We start from the raw sequence: 17,699 nt of genomic DNA on the forward strand, positions 1-17,699 counted from the left end.
CATTGTTCACACTTGTGACACCTCTATTGTTCACATGAGACCCAGGCTGAAACTGCCCACATTGTTCACCTGTTCACACCTTATACAAAATGCTAATGGGGCACCGTATGTAGTACATCTAAGAGTGGTCCTGATCAGTGGAAACTGTCTCCTGCTCTGTTCTGTCTTCACTATGCTCCCTGTGTGTGCCCCGCTCTGCCTGTGAAACATACACCTGGTATTTGTTTTGGGGGTTTGTTAGCATTTGAAAATTATTATTAGAGGCTCTTAAGGTGTGTAAGGGTAGGTCTTAAAAGAACAGTTCAATGTAAAAATAAAAACTGGGTAAATAGGTTCTGCAAAATAAATTTTTTTTTCTAATATATTTAGTTAGGCATAAACATAATGTATAAAGGCTGGAGTCACTGGATGTCTAACAAAATAGAACAGAATACTACTTCCTGCTTTTCAGCTCTCTAACTCTGAGTTAGTGACCCACTTGAAGGGGGGCCACATGGGATATACTTAACTGTTCAGTGAGTTTGAAATTAATCCTTAGCATTCAGCTCAGATTCAAAAGCAACAGTTATGACCCATGTGGCCCCCCATCAAGTCACTGATGCTACCAACATTAATGTAGACACGGTCTTGTGGTAACATGGGTGTGGTTTAAAGTGGGTGTGGTTTAAAAACAGGCAGTGGTCAACACTGGCTTCCATTATCGGCCCTCCACCATGAAGGCCAGAAAAATTCCGGCCCTCAGTACCACAGAAGTTGGACAGCACTGGCCTACACTAATGTCTGGCATATCACTCAAGGCAACACACACACTAATTCCACTAACAAACACAAAAAGCACAATCGGTCTGTACAGATCTGGGCACAAGACAAGAAATGGAGTGAATAGAGATTTACACTGATTAATCACTATGAGACATAATGATGGATAGTACAGGCAGAGCCAGGCATGTGCTCTCTAGGTTCAGATCTCATGATCATTAGCAGCCTATGGTTTAGCCACTGCTGTAGAGCTGCCAGGTCACGCCTTCATTTAAAAACCTTACCATTGAAACTGTGAAGAATTTGTAACAAATTACAAATATTTTTTTTAAAGAACATAATTTACCAGAGACTCCCAAACTCTGGGGCTGGCACCCTAAGGGGCTAAGGACAACCTTGAGGATCGCTAAAGCTGGCCATACACGGGCCAATAAAAGCTGCCGACAGACAGAGTCGGCAGCCCTTTGGCCCATGCATGTGGCCATCCTAAGGGCTTCCCTGATCGATATCTGGCCAAAAGTCATCCAGATTTCAATCTAGTAGGGTTAAAAATCCCTGTTCGTAGATGCGTTCCAGCAATCTAACCGCCCGTATTGGCAGGAATATGATCTGATCTTTGGGCCCTAGGGCCCACAATCGGATCAGCCCGATATCGCCCACCTCAATGTGGGTATATCGGGGACAGATCTGCTTGTTTGGCAAATCGCCAAACAAGCGGATCTCTATGTTTATGGCCACCTTTAGTCTAAAGCCAGTAAAGTTACAGTAAACTTACTTGTATGGCTTTTTTCAAGTACAGGTATGTTATGCATTATCTAGAAACCTGTTATCCAGAAAGCTCCAAACTATGGAAAGGCCATCTCCCATAGACCCCATTTTAATCAAATATTTCATATGTTAAAAAACGATTTTCTCTGTAAAAAAAACCCATTACCTCCAAACTAAAATATAATTAATCTTTAATGGGTTTATTTAATGTTTATATGATTTTATAGTAGATTAATAGTCTGTAGATCCAAATTACGCATCCCTTATCTGGAAAACCCCAGGTCTCAAGCATTCTGGATTAAAGGTCCCATACCTGTAATGCCATAAAGTGCAAAGATTGTTTTTACATTTGAATTATGCATACCTCCTGATATTCGAAGAAAACAAAAGAGGGACAAAAAATGTGTGGCGAGTAAAAATGACTTGACTACGCCAATTTAATGAAATTACAAACATTTTTTTTAAAGAACATAATTTAACAGAGGCTCCCAAACTCTGGGGCTGGCACCCTAAGGAGCCTGGGTTAGGACAGCCTTCAGGATGTGGAGTGGTTAAGGTGGGCCTATAAAAGCTGCAGAGAAAATGAATAGGCAGCTTATCGGCCTGTGCGTGGGGCCCTCCGACGGGCTTCCCCGATCTGGTCAAAAGTCAGCCATATGTCAATCAGCAGGGTTTAAAATCCAGTCTGATCACTGCCATATCTGTTCTTTGATGCGGTCCCGCGATCCGACCACCCTAGGGCCCACGATTGGATCAGCTGATATCGCCCACCTTAATATGGGCATATCAGGGAGAGATCCGCTGGTTTTGCGAAAGAGAAATGTTTATATTAAATTGTTGAATTTGTATGTTTGCTTATCTTAAATTGTTACACCTGTATATAAGGGCAGCTGTTGAGTGTTCTGGGCTTTCAGGGTAGTGGGTGGGTTTGGGGTAGATAGTGGATTGTTGTTTTAGAATAATGGGGCAAAGCTGTAGTTGATATGGGGCATTACCTTGTGTGTGTATTTTTTTTTACATTCAGCTAACTGGCATGGCTCAACTCCCAGGGTGACTGGTGTGATAACTGGGCCCCCCTGGGCAGGGAAGTATTTAGGTCCAGTGCCTAGAGGGGCCTAATAACAGCAGTCAGATATTGTGCAGTTAGGTCAGTTGCCATTATGAATAGATATGAAATGTGACTGTAGATGCCAATCTACCCCCCCACAGAAAGGCATCAATAGATCAGCTTCTCAGTTTTGGAAGACTGGCTCATTTACTAACTCTGAGCAAATTTGTACCATTGATGGTTATTAATTACAGCATGGCCAATGACTATATGGAGCCTCTTAGGCCTTGGGGAATAAAAGTAGAAAATCGGAGTCTTAGCTATATATAATACCAGTTACTTATTCAAGCAATTTATATAAAAGATATATTTTGTCATTAAATATCCACTTCTTTTGTAATGAAGCCTCTCAGGAGTTAACAGTTAGTGTTACAGTGAGGGAAAGTAGGGGGTTATGGGGCAGGTGAGACAGGGACAATGTATAGAAGGTAGAGGCATTGTGCAGTGGATGTGCTGCGGCAGGCTTTGTTGGAAGCCAGCAAAGGGATTTGTAACATGGTTGAGCAGATGTGAGGCAGGGGGATAAGCCCAGCTGCTGCATTTTGGAGAGAGGATAAGCCTCACACTAGAATTCCTGTTCAGAAGTTTAAAGTAACAGTGCAAGATATATTTAGAGAATGAGACGGAACGCTGACCCATCTGTATTAGTGGTGGGACTAGGGCAAACCAGCCTTCGTTTAAAACAATGGTCATTGTCAATACAATAATGATGATGACGACTAAAGCTACCTCTCTCTGAGAGAATCTCAAAAGTGGATAGGCAGTCCTCCACCTGCAGCTGTTGCTCGAATGGGAAATATTTTGCTTAAGGCAGATAAATGATGTCAGATGGACACACTTGGAAATGTGTTCATTCTTAGTGTTCATTAATTTAGGGGTTATGTTCCCCTTAGAATATAAGCCTACAGAGGTCATTTACCCGTTTCCAGGGTGCAAGTGTGCCCTGGGGAATGATACACTCTCCTATAAATATAGGAAACCTTGCCACTTAAATGCAGGTTAAATGCGGTCACTTTTCAACCTGTCATTGATTAATAAAGTATGTTGTTTCAGTTCACAACGCTACTGTATAGTATACAGAAACACAGCACAGAAGACAACATAAACAGAAAGATTATACTAATATTAAGCAACATAATTTTTGCTGATCATAATAATTACCATTATGAGCTAGCCATACAGGACAACACCATTTAATAGTCAAATATAGCTTGTTCTTATCTTTATTTGCAGAACATCTCCTTTAAAGTGGGTAAGCCACCCCAAGTAAGCTTTTTTAATAATGAAAACTGCTTTCAGTAAATAGCAAGTACTGTGCTTACAGGGGATTATTTACTAAAATCTGAAAATTTCTCATTATTTTCTTTTAACTAAAAAAAAATCTGTGGGTGTGGGAAAAGACACGATCAAATTGTGAAAAACTCCAAATCGTACAATTTTCGGATTATTGCCTGAAAACCACGATTTTTTCCGATTTTCATACGAAACCCAGCACAGATAATGATATCTGTCAATTGTAAACAGTACATCTGCCACTGACTTCTACATGACCTCGGCAGGTTTGAGATGGAGTATTTTTTATCTGGATTTTTAGCAGCCTCGGGGGTTTACTAAATCAAGAAAAATTTTAGTTTTTTTTTTCTTCGAAAAAATGGTTTTCCCCTTTAAAACTCAGACCAGAAAAAAACAGACTTTAAAGGGCATATTTAGGTCAAAGTTAAAAAAACTTCGAACTTCGAATTCACAAAGACCAACCGAATGGAGGTCTAAGTTTTTTGGGGTCGAAGTGGGCCGAATTCTGCCTACTTCGTATTGTACAATTCGAAGTAGTGCTACTTCGATCTACTACTACGATTCAAACTTTTTTTTAACTTCGAACTTCGATCTCCCAAACTCCCCCAATTGCCTCCATACAGGTTCTAGGAGGTCCCCCATAGGCTAAAACAGCACATCGGCAGCTTTTAGGTGGCGAATGGTCGAAGTCAAAGTTTTAAAGAGACAGTACTTAAAAAAATTCGATCTTCGAATTTAGAAGTTTTTTCAAATTCTAATTGAAGTTGGACTATTCCTTAGTCAAAGTACCCAAAAATTACTTCGAAATTCACTTCGACCTTTGATAAATCTGCCCCTAAGAAATAACTGCCTTAAGGTAACCTCAAACCTATTAAAAACAGCCTTAAAACTATTGTGGGTGAATATAACCATTAAGATGAGCAGTACGACAGGGATAACAACGCAAGAAACTATGGAAACTATACAGAGCAGGGATGTTCTCTATGCCCTATACCTTACTAAGGACAAATATTTCCAATGACCTTATACTTCAACAATGCTTAATAACAGTGCTGAGTGGATAGGCGCAAGCTCATGGACCAATGTCTCCTGAATACATCTATCAAGCATATGAAGCAAATGAATAACCCACCCTGATGCTCCAAAAGAATTTGTCACACACATATATAGTAACATACATACATAGTAAGTTAGGTTGAAAAAAGACACACATCCATCAAGTTCAACCCCTTAACTTTTTTTTTTAACCTGCCTAACTGCCAGTTGATCCAGATGAAGGCAAAAAACCCCATCTGAAGCCTCTCAAATTTGCCTCAAAGGGAGAAAAAATTCCTTCCTGACTCCAAAATGGCAATCGGACTAGTGCCTGTATCAACTTGTACTATGAGCTATCGTTCAAAACCCTGTATTCCCTCACTTGCTAAAAAGCTATCTAATGTATCGGCCTGTACAAATGATTCAGGGAGAGAATTCCACATCTTCACAGCTCTCACTGTAAAAAAAACCCCTTCCGAATATTTAGGCAGAACCTCTTTTCTTCTAATCGGAATGGGTGACCTTGTGTCAGCTGGAAAGACCTACTGGTAAATAAAACTTTAGAAAGATTATTATATGATCCCCTTATATATTTATACATAGTTATCATAACACAACTTAAATGCCTCTTCTCCAGCGTGAACATCCCCAATTTGGCCAGTCTTTCTTCATAGCTAAGACTATAAAGATTTTCATTCATCCAGGTCATGGTATATCTAGTATAGGTAAATCCAAAAACAACTGGACATGCTGAGTAATCAATGAAGGTGTTTCACTACTCATCCGAGCAGCTGAAGAAGCTGCTCGGATGAGTAGTGAAACGTCTTCATTGATTACTCAGCAAGTCCAGTTTTTCATAGCCAGTGTCGGACTGTGATGCCAGGGGCCCACCAGAAAAACTTAGACGGTGAGCCCACTTTCCAAACTATTATTCCTCCTCTCCTCAGTCAACCTCTTATTCTCCTAGTCTTTTATATCTACTTACTATATTAATCTACTATACTTTACTTTACTATATCTACTATACTTTATTCTTCCATTATTAATCCTCTTTTTTACCATAAATGGTTAGAAGCAAGAGGCCCACTGACACCTGGGCCCACCGGGAGTTTTCCTGGTATCCCTGTGGGCCAGTCCGACACTGTTCATAGGTAAGTTTTTCCATACCTTTTACCAGCTTAGTTGCCCTTCTCTGTACCCTCTCTAATACAATAATGTCCTGTTTGAGAGATGGAGACCAAAACTGTACGTCATATTCTAGATGGGGCCTTATCAGTGCTCTATACAGTGGAAGAATGACCCCCTCCTCCCTTGACTCTATGCCCCTTTTAATACAGCTCACATCATTATAAAATGCTGGAAATGACATTTACCGTACTTAGAAAATATTTTGCAGCATATGCACCCAATTTGCACAAAAGTGCAAGCACAACTGTGTCATTTGTATATCCGCCTGCGACCAAATTAGGTGCAACTCCCTTTGGCAATTGCAGCAATGCTGGAATTCTCTGGATTTTTGCCCAGGAGCAGCTTTTATGTTGCATTCGCTTTTCCTCTGATTTATTTTTCCTTGCGGCTGCTCATGTTTTCAAGAGGAGGACAGACAGTAGCATTGGATTCCTAACATAAAGTCGCCCTTGGGTTGTGCAGTTATGTGAAAAATGCTTTAACCCCTTAAGGGGTTGTTCACCTTCAAACTTTTAGTATGATAAGGTGAGTGGGATTCTGAGTCAATCTGCAACTGATCTGCAGATGTTATTATGTGCAATTGTTTAATTGTGTAGCTTTTTGTTCAGGAGCTCTCTATTTTGGAATTCTGTACCGACTGCCTCTTGTCTCTCTGCTTACAAATGCTGCTTTGGTGGGCCCTTTCCCATGGGGCAGTTGGTCAGGTTTCCCCAAATCTCATAAAACGCATGATATATTAGGAATGGAGTTATTTATGCGACAAGTAATGGTTTAGACTTTGGCTAAGAAATGATGTCCCATCTTGGGAAATGTGGGTCTCTAAGGAATGTTGAAATTGACCAGGCCCGGACTGGCAATATGTGGGTTCTTGCAAATGCCAGAGGGGCTGCCATAGAAAGTCACTATTTAGTGTGCTGGTGGGGAGCTGATTGGGCCTCCCTGTACTTAAAATGCCAGGGCCTATTTTGACTCCCAGTCCAGACCTGAAATCTCAAAATATCACTATTTTCATAAGTTTATGGATTTTTCCCCCATAAATGATACTTCTAAAACCACAGTCAAATGATTTTCTTGGTCTTCCTAAAGAACCTTCATCAATCAGTATGGTCATTGTTCCTGCGGTGATGTAAACACTGGGTTTCAGACAGGATCCCTGACTACTTTAGTCTGAATGGTCAGTTGAACAGAACAGCTTCTTCTTGATGTAAGTAACTTTACGCATACACCAGGTATGGGACAGAATTAAATTCCATATGCATGGAGCAGCCATATAAATATTGGATGGGTGGCTGAAAGAGGCTGTGTGGAACAGCCAAGGTTGTTAGCGAGATACAGCAGCCCAGCTACAGACCCAGAGTGTTTACAAACAAAAACTCAGCAATCACAGACAATCAGAATTCCTTATGTGCATTTATTCTCAGTGGCATATTCTTCTTTGTATTGTTGCATATATGAAACTCTGAACTGGAATTCCTGTCCTTTTCCCTTATATTTTCCCAATTATAAGCAACTTTCCAATATGAATCTACTGAAAACAGGCAGGGGCAGATTTAAGGTCGAAGTGAATTTTAGAATTTAAAAACTTCGAATTTCAAAGTAATTTTTGGGTATTCGACCATCGAATAGGCCAAATTCGACTTCGATTAGAATTGACCTTAACCTGCCAAATTGCTATGTTAGCCTATGGGGACCTCCTAGAACCTATAGCCAGTATTTGGCTACGTTTTGAGAAGACTTTTGAGAAGACTTTTTGAGAAGACTTTTTTGTAAAATCGTACAATCGTATGATTAAATCCTTTGACTTCGACTTTGTTTTTTTCACTTCGAAATTCGACCCTTGATAAATCTGCCCCTTAGTGCTTTAAAAGTTATTTGTAAATGTAATTGCTATTTATAGCATTTGCTTAAAGGACCAGTAACATCAATTGTTTTTATTAAAAAATTCGTTAGTGTAGAATGAAAAAAACCCACAAAGACATATTAAACTTTTAAATCGCTAAGTCTTTATTAAAAAATAACTTACCGAAACTCCTTTTGCGCTCCTCTTCAGAAAAGGCGGTCCGGCGGTCCGGCGATCCATCGTGCAGTGCTCGATTTCACCTCCCTGCTTTCCTTATAGAAGATAGCCAGGGAGGAGAAATCGAGGGCCGCATGATGGATAGTCGCTGTGTCACCATTTCTGAACAGGAGCGCAAGTGGAGTTTCGGTAAGTATTTCTTAGTAAAGACTTATCGATTTAAAAGTTTAATATGTCTTTGTGTTTTTATTTTGTTCTACACTAATAAATTAATAAAAAAAATTGATGTTACTGATCCTTTAACTCTTTGTTTTTTGTTTTTTAAACATTGTTGTAAAAGTCAGTCTCCTCCAGCAAGACAAGTCTGTTAATCCATTGGTTTAGGTTACATTGTTTCAAATGCCAGAGTCAGCAGGGAGTATAGGAAGAGACACTGCTTTCGATAAGCAAAACAAATACAAATAACTTAAAACCATAGAAAATGTGTAATGAATGTATATTGCAAGGTTGCTTAGAATTATGTTTTCTTTTATTAGGCAAAAAAAAATAATTTTCTGGATTAACATATCCTTTAAGATTAAAATATGACTTTTCCGGCCAAACTTGTTTATTAGACGTGATGCCATTCACCTGTTTCACAAAAACATGCAATACTGGTACATCAAATTTGATGCATCATTGGCAACTGTGGCAAACACAATTCTGGAAACTAAATGAGCTTTCAACCAGATGACTGTAGAACATTGTAATAAAAAAATTGTAATATTCTATAGTCCCCTCCTTCAAAATGGTTGGCAAGAAAATCCTTCATTAATACCTTATGGCAAATCAAAGACCACTAGAATCACAATATGACCTTTTAAAGGTCAATGGACTGTTTGCTTCCATGAGAGCCCAGGCAGGCAAGCAGGAGTTAATGGCTGGCGATAGTCCACACTACTTGCCCACACAAAGTCTTATTGTAGACTTCACATGAAAGCTCTCTGTGTGCAGCCACCATCTGAATTCAGAGCGCATAGCAGGACTAAGCTGGGGCTAAACACTCAGTATCAGAATTAATGCCAAGTAGAGGCCTTCCATACCCCCCAAGAGATATAGGTTACAAACGAACAATGACTGTTCCTCTTTTCTTTAAAACTGTGTGCGTGTGTGCTGTTATATCTGCTTGACCACATCACACATCAGTAAACCCCTATAAGTGCAATGTTATCAGTAATATTGATACTTTCCTCTATAGTTAATTTTACAAACCATGATTCTATATGTGTTAATAAACCAATGCTGCCATTATAAATTATGGGTAGTAAAAAGAGGGAGCACCCCAGTCTGTCTTCATATTGCACAGCCTTACCGCTAATATACGGCTGAATCCTGCTGAAAAAGGCAGAATCCGGAACCGAATCCTGGATTCGGTGCATCCCTGGTGATGCTTTGGTCCCTTTATCCACTGATTCTAAGATTAGTAGCACTTAAAGATAATGAGCAAAATTGTCAGCCATAATAATTTGTATGCACTTTTTCATTTTAGGATCTCTACATGACATATACTAAGCATACTGTGCACCTGACTGTCCATGGCAGGCAGGGGCGATCCTGGCCCCTCCGCCACCTGAGGCAGCAGCAGTTTCTGCTGCCCCCCCTCCCCCTGAAACTCGCTCTTAAAGTACCAGGAACAGCATTTTTGCTGCCCCTGGTACCTAGTGGGGTGCTGCCACCTGAGGCGACAAGCTCAACTTGCCTCATTGGCGAAGCACCCCTGATGGCAGGCCAAGTCTGGAATGTTTACTCTGGAGAAGAGGCACTTAAGGTTTTCTAATCTCAAATAGAGTAATTCTGAGTTTCTCTGACTTTGGAAATGTGCCACCGTCTCTTATGAATGGTTAGCTCCTGTGAAGTCTTTATTACACAGATTTCTCTCTACTATTGTGGTAAATAAGTCACTATTGTGCCAAGCTGAACTGAATTTTTCTGATAAACACAGGTTTCTATGGAAGTCTCTCTAATACAATGATTGTCAAAACATGAGACTGGCCCTGCCAAGGGAAACCAATTAGGGTGAAATTTAGGGAGAAGGCCTATTCACTCTCCTTGATAGTTCTGGAAGCCACGGTTGATGGATAATCAGGGGGAGATTTATCATAAAGACTTAATTGTTGTCCTAGATAATCTTGCACTGATTGAATTACTAATAGAATACTGTTTCTATGTTTTTAACCTTGTTATGCACTAATAGGGGACTGATAAATTGATGGCCCTCAAAGGGGGTTTAAAACTAAAATACTAAAAACCCCTACAATTCCTATTGATACAAGGGTATAACTTGAAGAAGAATACCTCGCCACAGCTAGAAGCCACCAGAGCCATGTCTCAGGGCAAGGCTCAGGGCAACAGTGATCATTTCAAAGTCTATGGAACAAAAATCTATCGCACTTGCAATCCAATCTGCAAGCGAGACACATGCCTTGTCACAGTGGGCATGATTGGGGGACCCAGACATGTAGACCGACTGGCACAAATATAGGAGCGCTACCATATCTGTCTGCCGCTCAGTAAGGTGGCAACCCTATGGACAGGGTATAAAAAAAAAGCCTTGAGAGACTAAACATGATTACCTTTGGTCAAGTGCACCCATCATCTTTGCCAGATTTAGCCCTTTAATTGTCCTTAAAAAGTGAAACTCTGGCCCTAGTTGGACCCTCTGATGCCAAAGAAAAAAAACAAAACCTTAAAAAACTCATGATAACTTTTAGTCACTATTCACCCATAATAGTCCACTAAATTCTCCCTTCTTGTGTCCTCATATTATTAAAATATGGCCCTAGTTTTTGCATAACACACACTGGGCCAGAACTCAAAATAACTGCCTGTTTATGGGTAATGATGGGAATAAAAGCTGTTGTTGTCTAACTCCTCTATGAAATGGGGGAAACCCCTGCCAGCACCAATCTTCGCTGACGCAGTTTTGGGGCCCTGAAACTTTCTGCTGCGGAACTGACAGGGAACCTGAACACTTTGGAGATAGAACCAGAGTAAAAGAAGAGTCAAAGATTATTTAAATTCAATTTCACCCAGTCTTCTGCCAAATTAGCTCTTGAGCTATCCCTGAATTAAACAAAAATTAGACAAAATCAGGCCCTTGTACATAAAGCATTGGGACCCACTAGGCAACAGAACATCCTAAAAAAAGATAAACTTTGGTCAATATCATTTGTCTTCTCCTAAATTAGCCATTGTTTTGTCCCTAGATTGTAAAAAAATCTCGCCCTTGTTTGCACAAACACTGGTGTCCTCAGGGTACAAAAATAAGTCACCCAAAGACGCCACTAAACTTCCACATGGGTTCCCTGTATCTGCATGGTCCTACAAGCCACAGTGACCTTTTTGATCACTAACCTGGGGAAGCCTCTTTCAAGGAATATGTTTCCTGCTGAGGGGACTTCATGCGACAGTTTCACTGAATGAATAGCCCTCAAAATGCCAGCTTTCTAAAGAGTTGGATTATTATCAAAACAGCCGCCCAAAATGTCACCTGCTAACCTGAATGAGGACTAAGCAAAAAAGACAAGTGAGTAAGGAGGGGCTGGGTCCTTTATTGTTTTCTGTGGAGGAGGGATGGAAGTATGGGGGCAGGGTAAATACCCATAGTATTTTTAAAGGGACCATCTGCCATTGATTTGTATATGACTTCAACAGGTTTTAGCTAGAGATTCGAATTTTTAGCAGCTTCAATGCATAATAAATCTCGAAAAAAATTGGGGTTTTTTTAACTCTAAAAATGATTTTTTTCCATTTAAAAACTTAGGGGGTTATTTATCAAAGGTCAAATTTTGAAGTTACAGTATGTGAATTTTTTTGAACTGTAATAAAATTGAATGTACTCACAACTCGAATGGGAGGTTATTTATGAAACAACTTGAACCTCTAACATTTGATCGAATAGGAACGAGGCCCGAAAATTAGAATCAAAACGAAATTGAATTGAGTTTTCCTCTGAAAAAAAACTTGAATGTCAGGAAGGCTATTAAAGGGGTAGTTCACCTTTAAGTTAACTTTTAGTATGTTATAGAATGGCCAATTCTAAGCAACTTTTCATTTGGTCTTCATCATTTATATTCTATAGTTTTTTGCTTATTTGCTTTCTTCTTCTGACTCTCTCCAGCTTTCAAATGGGGGTCACTGACCCCATCTAAAACCAATGCTCTATAAGGCCACAGATTTATTTTTATTACTCATTTTTATCACTCATCTTTGTATTCAGGCCCTCTCCTATTGATATTCCAGTCTCTTATTCAAAGCAATACATGGTTGCTAGGATAATTAGGACCCTAGCAACCAGATTGCTGAAATTGGAACTGGAGAGCTGCTAAATGAAAAGCTAAGTAACTAAAAAAAAAACACAAATAAAGTGAAAAACCAATTGCAAATTGTTTCAGAATATCACTCTCTATAGTAGGGGTGCCCAATAGATAGATTGGGATCTACCAGTAGACCGTTAGCTGGTGATCAGTAGATCTCAAGACACTGTCAACAAACAGCTTGTCTAAATCACTCTCCTGTTTCATGCTTTTCATTCAGATAATTATTACGTTAAGATTACATAAGGAATAGTTGTTTATTAAATATAGCAATATATATTTTCTCATAAATAAATATTTAAGTAATATTTTCCATGGAACAGAATACTAGTGTGTTTATGGATGTAAATCATAATGGGACAACATCACTAAAAGAAGACCCCACATTAGAAAAGTATGGGCACTCCGGCTCTATAGCATACTATAAGTTTTAAAGATGATCAACCCCTTTAAAGGGATTTCACCTACTCAATGTAACTGAACGTGTCGCAGAGGGACTTGGCTTTTTACTATTGAGTGCTGTTCTTCGATCAACCAGGGGTGCTGTTAACTTGTGTTAGGGAGCTGTTATCTTGTTGTCTTCCCTTTGTTCTGTTGTTAGGCTGCTGGGAGGGGGGGAGGGAGGGGTGATCACTACAACTTGCAGTGCAGCAGTAAAGAGTGACTGATGTTTATTAGAGCACCAATCACATGACTGTGGGCAGCTGGGAAACTGACAATATGTCTAGCCCCATGTCAGATTTCAAAATTAAAGTACCTGTAACACTAAAACTGTTTAAGTGAAAATCCATTCTATAATCTTCCAATTATATTTCTATCTTGGACAAAGTTTATAATTGTTAATATTTTATAAAAAATACCATGTTAAAGCTCTGCTTCAGGGCAACATTCAACAAAATCCAACTTGCGGTACCCCATTTCTCCTCCTAGCCCGAATCCTACATGTAAGGCTCTGCTGGGATTTGAGCCGGGGCCCTTTGGGTTTTTTGGCGCAGTGCTTTAACCACTGGGCCAGGTGCTCACTATGTTACCTGGCCTTTGCAGCTCTAGCCCAGCAGCAGCCTGACTGGTTTGCAGTCAGCTAATCAGCCCTATTTAAGGCCAGCCATCCAAACACTTCTTGCCGGAGCATTGTTTCCTATACTAGCAGTGCAACATTGTCCCTAGCTAAAGGTTCCTGCTCTAGCCTCCTTTCCTTGCCTTGTTCTGACCTTGATCTGCCTTTCCTTCCCCTCCCGGTTCTGCTCCAATCTTGCTTTAATCCCTGCCTTGTCTCCAGTTCCAGTCCTGCCTTGACCATGATTTTATCTTGCCTTGACCATGCCCTGCCTCACTTTCTTTGCTATTCTGAATCTTGCTCCGCTTTTTGCTCCAAACCTGACCTTGCCTTGACCTTACCTTGCACGTTTCTTTCCTTCTCCTGTCTGAATCTCGTCTGTCTAGCCTGATCCTATTGTTTCCCTTTCCTGCTATCCATTCCTCTCCTGCTATTCAGTCCTCTCCTTCTGCTCCCCTATCCCCCATCTAATCTGATCTATGCCCGCACCATCCTATCCTATCCTTCTAGTCTGCTCCTGTCTCCTGATCTGACCTATGCCCACTCCGTCCTTGTTCCTGTTCAGTATGCTCTCCATCCTGTTGTGACTCTACGCCCTCGTCCCCCTGTTCCTTACCTTGTCCCCTCAGGCACATACAACTCCTGCCTCGAGGACTCACCCTTCCCTAATCTGCCTCCACAGCGCCCCCTACCTAATCCTTGACACTGGAAAACCGGAAGTCAATTGTTGCCACTGTACAGACAATGTTATAACTGCCCTGTAATAGTTCTCTGTCTTTAGTTTAGGTTTTGGGAGAGAGTGTTTTTTTCTGTGATAGCTGAAAGCAGTGAAGAGCATGCTGGCTTGGGATCTTCTGCGGTCCTTAGATTTATGGCTCACCAGCGTGCTGCATACTGCTCCTGGGCCAGACATAAATCAATCTGACGCATTACACACAGCAGCATGAAAAATCCTCTGTACAGCGGCTGACCGTTGACTTCTGATTTTGCAGGAGTCAAGCTAGCAGGGGCGTTTCTGCCATGAGGCAAGGTGAGCAAAAAGCCGCTCCTGGTAACTTTAAGAGCCGAATTTCCGGTTATTAAACCGGAAATTCGGCTTTTCTAGTGCTGAGAGCGATATTTCGCACTCTGCGCTAGCAATGCGCCCCTCACCGGATATCCCGTCGGAGATCTTATGGTAAGCCTGGGGGCGGCATTGCGAACGCCGCCTCAGGCGGCGTTGATGCCTGAAACGCGCCTGCAAGCTAGGAGGAGAAACTGATTACCACAAGTTGGATTTTGCAGAGTGAATGTCGCTCTGTTGCCTTTTTTGAGAAGACTGAAAGCAATTTTTAAGCATGGTATTTTTAATAAAATATTAACAATTATAATTAACTTGGTCCAGGATAAAACTATTACTGGAGGATGGTAGAATGGATTTTCACTTAAAGGGGTTGTTCATCTTTGAGAGATGTTATTCTGTGACAATTTGCAATTTGTTTTCATGTTTTATTATTTGTGGTTTTCAAATTATTTAGCTTTTTATTCAGCAGCTCTTCAATTTGCATCTTAACCAATCTGGTAACTAGGGTCCAAATTACCCTAACAACCATTAATTGACCTGAATAAGAGAGGCCTGAATAGAAGGATTAGTAATAAAAAGTAACACTAACAATACATTTGTAGCCTTACAGAGCATTTGTTATTTAGAAGGGAGTCAGCGACGCCCATTTGAAAGCTGCAAAGAGTCAGAAGAAAAAGGCAAATACCTATAAAACTATAAAAAATATGAAAACCAATTGAAAAGTTGCTTAGAATTGGCTTTTCTATAACATAATAAAAGTTACCTTAAAGGCGAACCACCCCTTTAAAAATTTTTAGAGTTACAGTTCCTTTATATATAAAAATATCTGTTTGCTCTATTGGGAAACGGATTTCAGTGCAGAATTCAGCTGGAGCAGCACAGCTAAGTGATGCGTTTTGAAATAAAACATGTTTTCCCATGACAGTATCCCTTTAATATCTTCAAATTGTTCGACTGACCTTTGCCATTGACTTGTAAATTAATTTGGCAGGTTTTAGGTGTCGAAGTATCGAATTGAACTGTCTCCAGGGTCAAGTTCAAGTTGCTGGTTTTAAATTCGAATTAAGCTGTGCTGCACTGTAGAAATACCTGGGCCCTCCTTGACAATGCCAAAGCTGTGCCGCCTCGCCTCTCCTGAAAAGTCCACGTGCCGAACAGCGAAGTCCAGAAGCGCCAAAAAGACCCACATAAAAAGCCGAAATTGAAGTCCTGAAGTGGGAAAAGACCTGAAGTCACGAAAGGAGGCGAAGTTGAAGTTCTGAAGCCACAAGTTTAATTCTACTGCACGACAATGTGTGTGTGTTTTTTTTTTTTTTTTTTAATCCCCGGCCACCAATGTATTATTTTAATACTCTATAGGCCCCTGCCACCAATGTTTTTAAAAAATATTTTCTGGGCCCCAATGTTTTTTAACTTGTAAGGGGGCCCTGGCACCAGTGTTTTTTTTGGGGGGGGCTAGGGTTGCCATCTGGCAGGTATGGTTGATGGTTGATTCCAGTGTTATTAATAGAGATAGAAAATAAATATATAGGAAGGCCGGTATTTTTTTCAAGAAAAATTGGCAACTCTACCTGGGGCCCCAATTTTTTTTTTACTTGTAAGGGGGGCCATGGAGACAATGTTTTTTTTTTAACTTATAGGGGGGCCCTGGTAACCAATTATATTTCTTAACTTGTAGGGGGGCCCTGACCACCAATTTTTTTAAAAAAACTTTTATGGGGGCCCTGGCAGCACAGTTTTTTTTTAACGTATAAGGGGGCCCTGACTATCAATAGCTTTTTATAAAGCTGGCCATAGACACAAAGATCCGATCACACGAATCGAGGATTCGTACGATTTTCGGACCGTGTGTGGAGAGTCCCGACATTTTTCGTCCGGCGGAGATCGGTCGTTTGGTCGATCGGACAGGTTAAAAGATTTGTGTCAGCTGCCGATAATATCTCTGCATGTATTGCCGATCTTACGATTTTCAGAGGGAGACTAGCACTAGCTTTGGTCGTAAGATTGCTGTCAGGGGCAGTACATCTGCTGATCTGTTCTTTTACTACTTTATTTGATCTGAATGGTTAGTGGCAGGTCGGGAGATGTCCGATCGTTCAAGGATTCGAACGATCGGATCTTTGAAACTATGGCCAGCTTTAAGATGGACGTAGACTCAAAGATCCGATCGTATGAATCGAGGATTCATACGATTTTCAGACTGTGTGTGGAGAGTCCCGACATTTTTCATCCGGCTAACTACTTTATTGGATCTGACTGGTAAGACTTTGATTTGAATGGTTAGTTACAGGTCGGGAGATGGGGAAGTCCGATCGTACGATGATTCGTCCGATCGTTTCTTTGCATCTATGGCCAGCTTTACTTGTGTGTGTGTGGGGGGGGGGGAGTTGCCTTTTTTAGCAATGATGTCTGTGTGGTCTTTTAACTGTAGTGTGGAGTAGGCGGGGTCCATGGGGCCCCAAAAACGTTGTTGTACAGGGTCCCGTGATTTGTAATGGCAGCCCTGGTCACCAGCACCAATTTACACAACTCTTTACTTTTTTTTTTTATCAAATTGGAAGACTCTTTGGGCAGTACTTATCGAAAACCAGGACACTATTTTTGTTTTTTTTAGTTGCCTGGTACAAATTGGAAAGATAAATAAAAAAAACATTCATTTTTAGTGAATGACAGAAGCAGAGACTCTGGTAGTTGCGGGATTTTCTCCTCAATTTCATATACCAATATAATGGGGACAGACTCCAATAGCAGACTGGCAGTGCCTGCTTTTTTTATCCCCAAACTAGTCAATTGCAACAAGCAATGAATTACTGCAGTTAGGGTTAAAAATTGGGAACGGCTGAAATACGTTTATTTATCCCTTTTCATTGCCTAACAAGGCTGTGAGTAAACGGAGAACAGTTAGTCGTGCGCTGATTCCCGCGCTCTGCTAATAATAGCAGTTTCTGTTCCACACAAAACGATTCCAATTCCGTCACGCCCACAAAGGCGGCTGCGTGCCGCGTCACCGCGCTTATATACTTGGTTGTCGTGACGTCACAGTTCGCGAGATGAGA

The sequence above is a fragment of the Xenopus laevis genome, chromosome 9_10S (genome assembly GCF_017654675.1).
Source record: "Xenopus laevis strain J_2021 chromosome 9_10S, Xenopus_laevis_v10.1, whole genome shotgun sequence".
Lineage (NCBI taxonomy): Eukaryota > Metazoa > Chordata > Amphibia > Anura > Pipidae > Xenopus > Xenopus laevis.